A 10,233-nucleotide genomic window follows, 5' to 3' on the forward strand; every position below is an offset into this window, starting at 1 on the left:
GCAGTCATTTTTCTCCTTCTTAGTAGCTGTTGCAGTGCTGAGTTTTTGACTTTCAGCCTGAGAACAACGCTGATAACACTGATGTTTTTAGTTGTTGCTCAGTAATGTTTACTCTGACCAAGGACTTCGTGAGTCTCATGCTCTGCCAGGGAGGAGGGGATGCCGGGAGGAAGCAGAGACAGGACACCTGACCCAAACTAGCCAAAGAAGTATTCCATACCTCCATACCAGGCTGAAAAGTCAAAAATACAGCACTGCACCAGCTACTAAGAAGGAGAAAAATGACTGCTACTGCTGAACCCAGGACAGAGCACAAGGTGTCTGCTTTCAGCATTACCTTCTTGAGTTCAAGTCCTTGAGTTTTTGTGTGCTTAAGTCTCTGCATTCCTACGTACCCTTATCTCTCATTTCAGCTTTTAGCATGTTGCTCTATCTTCATCATTTTTCACACACAGTCCCCCCTCCCCCCCCTCCTTACTCAGGCTACTTACAGAGACTTGAAGGAAATAACTTCCATCTTTCCAATGTTCAAATCTCTCCTTAATCTTACTTATTTATTGCATTCTTTTCATTTCAGTCTGTTTAGTTAAAGTCTTGTGTGTGAGCTCCCATTAATTCAAAACCTGAAGTCTAGTTCTAATTAGGGCAAGTTGAGCTACCATGTCTGCTATCCATTTTTAAAACAGTAAATAAAGCTGTCAGTGCTGCCTTTCTGGCCACTGCATTACAGTTCAGTACAACCTCTTCCCAAGCAATAGAAGGTAAACCAGAAAAATCACTTTTTTGCCAGAGTAAGCTCCATCTATACCAGTAAATGAAACAGGGCTAAGGCAGGGAGTCAGACAGTGGCAGCTGATCATCCATACTTTTAAACAGTTATTGTGGTTCATGGTATAGCTTTGCCCATAAACAGTGTCCCAAGGATGGTGATGTATGTCTGAGCGGCATCAGCTGCAGACACAAGCCAGAGTAGGCCAGTTGGTCTCAAGAACAGAAAGTCCAAAGATTGTTTTACTTACTAGCAAAGACATAGTAAAGATGGTTACACAAGTCTTTGCAACTGTTAAGTAAACACCAAGTTAAAGTGGTGTAACTGTGAATAAATAATTCTTTCCTCCTCTTCCCTCCTGTCCGGGGTTCACCCTACACCTCACTGTTTCCTCCCTCAGAAAACCATAGGAAAACATCTAACATCAGAGAATCACAAAAAAACACAAAATAGTAATATAAAAACACACCATGGCAAGGCAATTCTTATTCAGACGGCCAGGACAAATACAGGAAACATCTTCAGACACAGAAATAGATGATTCCTAATTGTTAGTCAGTGATTTTCTGTGGCATCCCCTGGAAAGGATTTCCTCAATGTAAGAGGCAAGAGCCATTTCCCACCCTCTACACAGTGTGACACTTGTGTTTAAAGCTGTAGAACTCCAAAGTGATCCCAGCCACCTGCAGTGACACTTGGCCCTGCCCTTCTTCTAAATTGCAGATCCATGACTTTTCAATTAGATTACAAACGCTTAACTTCACTTTTCATTTGCAAAGTGCTCCACAAGCTTTTACTGACACTGCAGTAATTGTACCTGCTTAAAAGGGGCATGTTACTTTTTAAAGGAAGTTTACCTCCAGACAAAGAGCTCCTGGGCATCAAGTCTCCCACACTGACCTAACCAGGTATTTCAATGTGACTTAAGTGTTCCAGATTTCTCCTTCACAGAAGGGTGAATTTTATTCAGGTCTGCCTGCTTGAGCTCTGCTCATTCCTCTAGACCACACTACTTTTGACTTCTCCTTCTATTTATCGACATTAAAAGCAATTTTACTCAGAGAAATAATGAAAAACTCCAGAAAAATTCCAGTCTTTGCTGCAGGAGATGGGCCATTTATATGAAGATAAGATTTGTTTAGCACAACGGGACAGTGATGGAACCCAGATTCCTTGAGTAGTATTACCCATTCTCCCTTTTCATAACATACTTTTGCTAGTTTACATTAAGGGGTGTGACTACATCACCTGTGTTTATACGAATAACAGAAATACAGAATACGTTCAGGTAGGTTGAACAAAATTCCATTTGCTGATAATGCCATTGTGTGACATTACTTCTACATAATGCTTCATGATTATTCAAACAAGTGAAATACTAGAAGTCATCAAGATACAAATATGTAAGGACTTTTCCTCAGAGGAATAGCTATAGGTAAGGCTAGAACATAGCTGAACAAACCATGTTAGTTGAATCTTATCATAGGTGGATAACTGAGGGAAGTATTTAATGTTTTTCTTTAAAAAGAAAAAAAAAAAACTTTATTGCTTTCTTCATGTAGAGCAAACCTCTTCTGATGGTGAAGAAGAGGCAGACTTTGTCACTGATACGTACATTCTGATTCTTAGACCCCTGTTGTGAATCTGTCCTCCTGAGCTAAGGGTTCCAAGGTCACCAAAGTCAGTCCCCCTTCCACATCTGGAACTTTCCAGTTACATATTTAGATATGTAAAACAATATTTATTCAATTTAAATATATTGTGATGAATCTATAAATGTTTCTTTCTGCATGGGCTCTCTGTACTGGTACCGAAAAGACTATTCATGAAAGGAACTACCAAAAACTTTCTCTTGCAACATTTAATATTAAGTGAGGGACAGAAGGAGGAGAAGGTGGTGTCCAAAAGTCTGATTCTGCTGAATTTTGCCTCCCTGAGCACCCACTGTAGTCAGCAGAAACTAACTCCATTGTGGGGTGGCCAGGGAACATAAATTAGGAACCTGCTCTGAATCCTACACTGAAAGATTTTCTCTTGCTCCGTCCCATTACACAGAGGTATCTTATGGAGTAGCTTATGTGTTCAGTAAACACAGGGAACCAGTCCTTTAGTAGCTGTTAGCCAATGACAGAATCAGATAATGAAAAATCCTTTCCTAGTCCCCACATACTTTTTTCTCTTCATTATTAGCACTACTTTTTTGACAGGTTTTTAACAGTTCAGTTTCCCTAACACAGTTAGTTTCAATCTTCATTTTCATTAACATACTCCTCTTTGGTTTTAATAGAGAAGGAAATTAAAGTTTATTTCCTTTTTTACACTTACATTATGAATTCCAGCACAAATCTCGGACTTGCTCTCTAGTTCAGGCACCCTCTGCTGGTTCTACCAAAGTAGAACACAAAATAACAGAGAATGATCATTGCCAACATTTTAAAGAGGAAAATCCAGATTTCAGTTTCTTAACCTTTTACTATCAGAACATAAATTATGAAAAAGATCAGTTTTGGGCCTATAAACTGAGCATGGGGAGAGATTTTTAATGAATTCATGAAAGTAATTGCATAATCAAGCATGTGAACCTGTGGAATTTCTTAGGCAAAAAGTCCAAAAATGAACATGGCCTAAAAATCTAATCACAGCCTGACCTGGCTCTTAGCAGAACCCTGTGATCGGCATTTTAATGATGATGTTCTGCAAGGAGCTCTAGAAGCATACGCTACTGTGGATGGGTTTTTTCCCTGTGTATCTCAGTTAGCAAAAGTCATGGGCAGTAGTCCTGCTTAGATCATACATATTTTAAGGAGTCAGCGATAAGGAAATACTGTGGCTAAATATTAGCTTCCATTCCAGCAACACAATAAATCAAAAAGCTGATCTAATTATTCATCTCAGAAAATTCCGAGTGTCAGAAAGGTAAATAAGAGCCTAGTGCTTTCTTAACTGGCTGAAGGGTAGGACATGCTGATATTGGGAGAGGGAAAGTTTGGTGCACCTGGTACTCTAACAGTCTCTTTCTGATACTAAAACCAAGAAAAGGCAGCTCTAAGACCACTTTCAATACTACCAGCATCTAAGCAAATCTCCTGCACTGCCCAGGACAGGAGATATAGGCCTGTCAGGAGGGCCCTATTCCTCTTCAAAGTGTGTAGGATGGTATGCTGCAAGAAGTTTTGTTTAAAATCTACAGGAACACAAACCCAAGATGTGTATGTGTTTTGAGAAGCAGTTCACCTATTCCGCTTTCTGAAGCCAACTTTTACTTGACATTAAGCCTCAGTAAAAGCAGCCTTTGTTGAGGATCCATACGGCTTTCTGTGTATAGTAGCGCAGGTGTCAACACAAAGAGGTTCAAGAGAGCTGCAAAATATAGTAATGTTTTATTTTGCATAGCTGAGTTTTCTAATGAGGTTAAAAATCATGTTATATGTCACAGCAACAGGCAAAATACTAGCTACAAGTATGTAAATCAAAGCTATTTAAGCAATTCTGGTACCTTTTCTGGGTAAGTAGATTCTTCAACATACTGGAGACAGTGCATTGGAGGAGCACCAAGATGAAAAGAGACTTAGAGAACCATCTTCATTGAGCTGTAAGAAAAGAAGGAAAAGGGAGGATTTTAATTGCTGTCTTCAACTGCAGACTCTTCAAGGTGTGTAATGGTAAGAAAAGAGACAACAGACAAAAACGGCAATGCAGGAAGTTGTGACTGGAAACAGGTGCCCAGAGAGGTGGAATTTCCATTCTCAAAGATACTAAAATCTCAGCTGGACAAAGACCTAAGTAAGTCCATCTCACTGTACATATCTTGTGCCAGGACTTGAACTAGATGACCCCCAGAAGTCCCTTCCAACCAGAATTATTCTATGATTTTATGAAAAGCGACTGCTGTATCATTACTCCATCTTAAACTGATGGAAGTTGTTTTGACAGTACTAATTCTTCCCCCAGCAAATAAGAAATATAAACCCAATCCAGACTCACTGATGTCAGTGGGAATCTTGAGTTTAACTTGAAAGGCACTGGAAAAACTTCAATGCTTCTAGGATTCATGTTCAGAAAAGATCCTAAACTTCATTTTTGTCAGCAACACTAGAAATTGCATTAGGATGGTGGTGGTTTTTACTGTAGGTTTCTCAGCAGGTTGCTTTCACAGGAAGAATGAAGCATTTGCACATCAGCTATTTTTGAGGATTCACAATTTCTGCCTGGAGAGCAGCAGAATGAAATGTTTGCTTAGTGCTTTGCAGGTACGTAACTTTGCTTTTCAGGTTGCACTTGCAGGAAAATTCGTGTTTGCTGTTACTGGTCATGAGCTTCTCATGTAACATTGGTTCAGCTCAGGGCAACTGCTACTTTTGTGTTGAGACACTGTCTATATTAATTGAAATTTATGTCATAGAATGGCAATTTTGTGACCTCTGTAGAGTGAGCTAATGATTCAATCCCGTTTTCAGCAGGCTGCTGTGAATTGACATTGCCACTATTTTCCCTTTTCACCTCATCATTTTTCTCATGGTTGTAAGACAAGCTTTTTTCCTCTTCCTTATCTTGGCTCTAACAAGGTATTATATTGTTTATTTTGGACATAAAGTAAAACCTAGAATTATAGAATCATAGAATAGTTAGGGTTGGAAAGGACCTTAAGATCATCTAGTTCCAACCCCCCTGCCATGGGCAGGAACACCTCACACTAAACCATGTCACCCAAGGCTCTGTCCAACCGGGCCTTGAACACCACCAGGGATGGAGCATTCACAGCTTTCCTGGGCAACCCATTCCAGTGCCTCACCACCCTTACAGTAAAGAACTTCTTCCTTATATCCAACCTAAACTTCCCCTGTTTAAGTTTGAACCCGTTACCCCTTGTCCTGTCACTACAGTCCCTAATGAAGAGTCACTCCCCAGCATCCTTATAGCCCCCCTTCAGATACTGGAAGGCTGCTATGAGGTCTCCACGCAGCCTTCTCTTCTCCAGGCTGAACAGCCCCAATTTTCTACGCCTGTCTTCATACAGGAAGTGTTCCAGCCCCTGATCATTCCTGTGGCCCTCCTCTGCACTTGTTCCAACAGTTCCATGTCCTCTTTATGTTGAGGACACCAGAACTGCACACAATACTCCAAGTGAGGTCTCATGAGAGCAGAGTAAAGGGGCAGGATCACCTCCTTTGACCTGCTGGTCACACTCCTTTGGATGCAGCCCAGGATACAATTGGCTTTCTGGGCTGCAAGCGCACACTGAAGCCGGCTCATGTTCATTTTCTCATCGACCAACACCCCCAAGTCCTTCTCCGCAGTGCTGCTCTGAATCTCTTCTCTGCCCAACCTGTAGCTGTGCCTGGGATTGCTCCAACCCAGGTGTAGGACCTTGCACTTGTCATGGTTAAACTTCATGAGGTTGGCATCAGCCCACCTCACAAGCGTGTCGAGGTCCCTCTGGATGGCATTCCTTCCCTCCAGTGTATCAACCGAACCACACAGCTTGGTGTCATCGGCAAACTTGCTGAGGGCGCACTCAATCCCACTGTCCATGTCAGCGTGTCCTGGGTTCAGCAGTAGCAGTCATTTTTCCCCTTCTTGGTAGCTGGTGCAGTGCAGTGTTTTGACTTTTGGCCTGGGAGCAGAACTGATAGCGATGTTTTGGTTTGGCCAAGGACTTTGTGAGCCTCATGCTCTGCCAGGGAGGAGGAGAAGCCGGGAGGAAGCAGAGACAGGACACCTGACCCAAACTGACCAAAGAGCTATTCCATACCACAGCACGTCATGCCCAGGATGTAACTGGGAGTTAGCCGGAAGGGCTGGGAGACTGCAGGGTTGGAGGAGGTATCGGTCGGTGCTTGGTCGGGCTGAGGGGGGCGAGTTATTGGTCAGCTGGTGCTGAGATGATGTATTCTCTTCCCTTGTTATTTCCTTTATCATTATTATCACTGGTGGCAGCAGTAGTGATCTGTGTTATACCTTAGTTACTAAACTGTTCTTATCTCAACCCGTGGGAGTTGCATTCTTTTCAATTCTCCTCTCCGTCCCTCCGGGAGCAGGGGGAGGGCAAGAAAGGGGGGGAAGTGAGTGAACGAATTACCTGACGTGGTTTAAACCACGACAGTTCTTTTGGCGCCCAACGTGGGGCACGAAGGGTTGAGATAACGACAGATCTGACCAGATTAATAGTCACTCATCACAATGACGATTTATTGGCTCTCAGAGTTGTTATTGTTGATCTCACAGCTTCAGAATGTTGTAACTTACTTAGAGCCGGTATTTGCTGTGTTGGTGCTTATCAAGTGTGGGGCTTGGGCTAAGGTTCTTGTCTCACTGTGCTTTATGGCAATGGCTTGTAATACGGGTGGGCTCCAGCAGCAGGGCGGGACGGACGTGGCCGTGGACTTGTACCTGGCCGTCCGGCTGCTCTTCACCGTCCTGGCCCTCACCCTACTCTCCATCTTCGTGAGGCTGCGGGGAGCCGAGGGGGAGCGGCCCCGGGAGCCGGCGGCAGCCGAACCGGCCCGGGAGAGCGGCCCCGGGGACCAAGCGGCGGCGGGAGCGGGGCCGGAGGCCGCGAGGGGACGGCTGCCGGTGGAGGAGGTCGTGGCGGTCGAGGAGAGGAAGGAGGCGGCTGCCGAGCAGCGGGAGAAGGCGGCGGAGGAGCCGAGCCCCGCGGCCGAGCCCAGCCCCGCGATGGCCGAGAGCATCCCGCGGAAGCCGCCTGCCGAGCCCCAGGAGGATGCAGGAGACCACGCAGCATTTCCCAGCAAGGCAGAGGAGGAAGAGCTGGACTCAGGAAAAGAGAAGCTGGCGGTGGGAGAGCCGGCAAGCACCGCAGCTACACCAGCCCCAGTGACAAGTACAGCAGCATCGTTTGAGAGCTCTGAAGGTTTTGAATGGCCTTTGGGTATCCTTGGGACCTGCCTGCTGATTGTGATGGGGATCAGCATGTTGGCACACACACAGACTGTGATCTACCCACAACCATTTTGTCTGATCTCAAAAGTTAAGCAGAGTCAGGTTTGGGTCTTGTCTGAGGTTAGACGACGATGCAGGGGGACCAAGAGATTTTCCCCAAGGCTGGACAGTCATGAGTGGCAGGGTGTGTGGGACAGTATGGGCAAGTATCTAGTCCACTGGGCCCCTCCAGTGCTTTGGAAGCATTGGAGATGGAAGGCAGCTGCATGGAGTCCCCAGCAACAAGCTGCAGAAACTGCTAAAGGGGACAGTGAATTATTTTGAGCCTGGTGGGCCCATGGCACTTCAGGCCATCAGAGCAGAGATGCAACACAGAGATGGACTCATGATCAAGGGGTGGACTTAGCAATGGACACTATTGCCCACGTTATTCATGAGTGTGAACACTGCACACAGTCTCTCCTGCTCTGGAAGACTGTTACAAGAGATGGAGCCTGGCATCATGGACCAGATGGACGCAGCAGCTTTATAGCTACTGGTCCATGCACTTAGATAAGAGTGATGGTATATTGAAAATGTGGGATCTGAGCATGACATGAATGGTATGGAATAAGGGGTGGATAATGTCCTGGGTTCAGCAGTAGCAGTCATTTTTCCCCTTCTTGGTAGCTGGTGCAGTGCAGTGTTTTGACTTTCGGCCTCGGAGCAGAACTGATAGCGATGTTTTGGTTTGGCCAAGGACTTTGTGAGCCTCATGCTCTGCCAGGGAGGAGGGGAAGCCAGGAGGAAGCAGAGACAGGACACCTGACCCAAACTGACCAAAGAGGTATTCCATACCACAGCACGTCATGCCCAGGATGTAACTGGGAGTGAGCCGGAAGGGCTGGGAGACTGCAGGGTTGGAGGAGGTATCGGTCGATGCTTGGTCGGGCTGAGGGGGGCAAGTTATTGGTCGGCTGGTGCTGAGGTGTTGTATTCTCTTCCCTTGTTATTTCCTTTATCATTATTATCATTGGTGGCAGCAGTAGTGATTTGTGTTATACCTTAGTTACTAAACTGTTCTTATCTCAACCTGTGGGAGTTGCATTCTTTTCGATTCTCCTCTCCGTCCCTCCGGGAGCAGGGGGAGGGCACAAAAGGGGGGGAAGTGAGTGAATGAATTACCTGACTGGGTTTAAACCACGACACAGTGACAAAGATGTTGAACAAGACCAGTCCCAACACCAATCCCTGAGTGACACCACTCGTTACTGGTCTCCAGCTGGACATTGAGCCATTGACCACAACTCTTTGTGTGCGGCCATCCAGCCAGTTCTTTATCCACCAAGTGGTCCATCCATCAAATTGATGTCTCTCCAATTTAGACACAAGGATGTTGTGTCGGACAGTGTCAAATGCTTTGCACAAGTCCAGGTAGATGACATCAACTGCTCTACCCCTGTCCATCAGCTCTGTAGCCCCATCACAGAAACATCACAAGGGAGTAATGAGAATGCAACACAATAAATGTCAAGCACTAGCCAAATATTTTGATTATTCCTATAAAGGTTAAAAAATGGAAAAAAATGTGTTTGTAAAAACATAATGTATGCCTTTACACACACAAATATAATGGAAACACAGATTTATCTTAATAAATACATGAGTGATATACAATAAACTGAAACAATCAAGAAAACATATTTCATGTTTTTAAAAGAAAACACATTCCCAAACCTCTCAAAAAGTAGCTGGCCTCCTAATCCAGTGGATTAACTGAAATTTCCCAAAATGGAAGGATACCTTTCTGTTTAGGGTGGAGACTTGGATCATCTGTAAGTAGCATTCATGATTTTAGTAATACTCTGAGACAAAGCTGTATCATATGACTTGCACTTATATGTTCTACAAAAGAACATATGCTAAAGTGACCTGCAATTCATCTTTTTGTGATAGTTTCCTCCTCCTGAAACTCTGACCTTGACCTGCACAACAAGCATATTCTTTTCACAGTGGTATTGCTTTGCTAGTATTTTGTTCTGCACCATCTGTAAAGAAACACACCATCATGGGTTGTCACAAAAATGCTAAAAATCCAAATTATACTTGTTTTGCTTTTCTAAGAAAACCATCAAATATAGCTTGTGATCTCATATCCATTTTTATCATGTCCTTTACGCCAGCAAACATGAAACGATGTCTCTACTTTTGACAGTCATACCACATCAGCACCTATGTAATGAAACTAAATTTAAACTTCAGTTATGTTGTCAACTAAAAAAAGGTGTAAGTGGTAAAATCCAGCTCCAGAACAGGATTAACCTTTAAATCCTGGACTCTCCAGAATCCTTGGCACTATGGAAAACCTATTTTGAAAAATGTTAAGTAAGGTTCAGATTTCAAATATCTCCACACATTGGCTGTTTGATTCTGACATGCTGCTTTTAGTGTAATTTAACTGTTTAATTAACACACACAGAGAATTATCTCCTCAGTTGTGTCCCAAGTAACAGGTTTGTTAAGAGACAACTGATTCAGCAGACTTACATCAATGAACATAGCAAAAAGTAAGTTGTGTTTGGCTG

Source organism: Pezoporus wallicus, unplaced genomic scaffold (assembly GCF_028554395.1).
Source record: "Pezoporus wallicus isolate ANWC-B61680 ecotype Strahan unplaced genomic scaffold, APGP_CSIRO_Pwel_v1 scaffold_2146, whole genome shotgun sequence".
Taxonomy (NCBI): Eukaryota; Metazoa; Chordata; class Aves; order Psittaciformes; family Psittacidae; genus Pezoporus; species Pezoporus wallicus.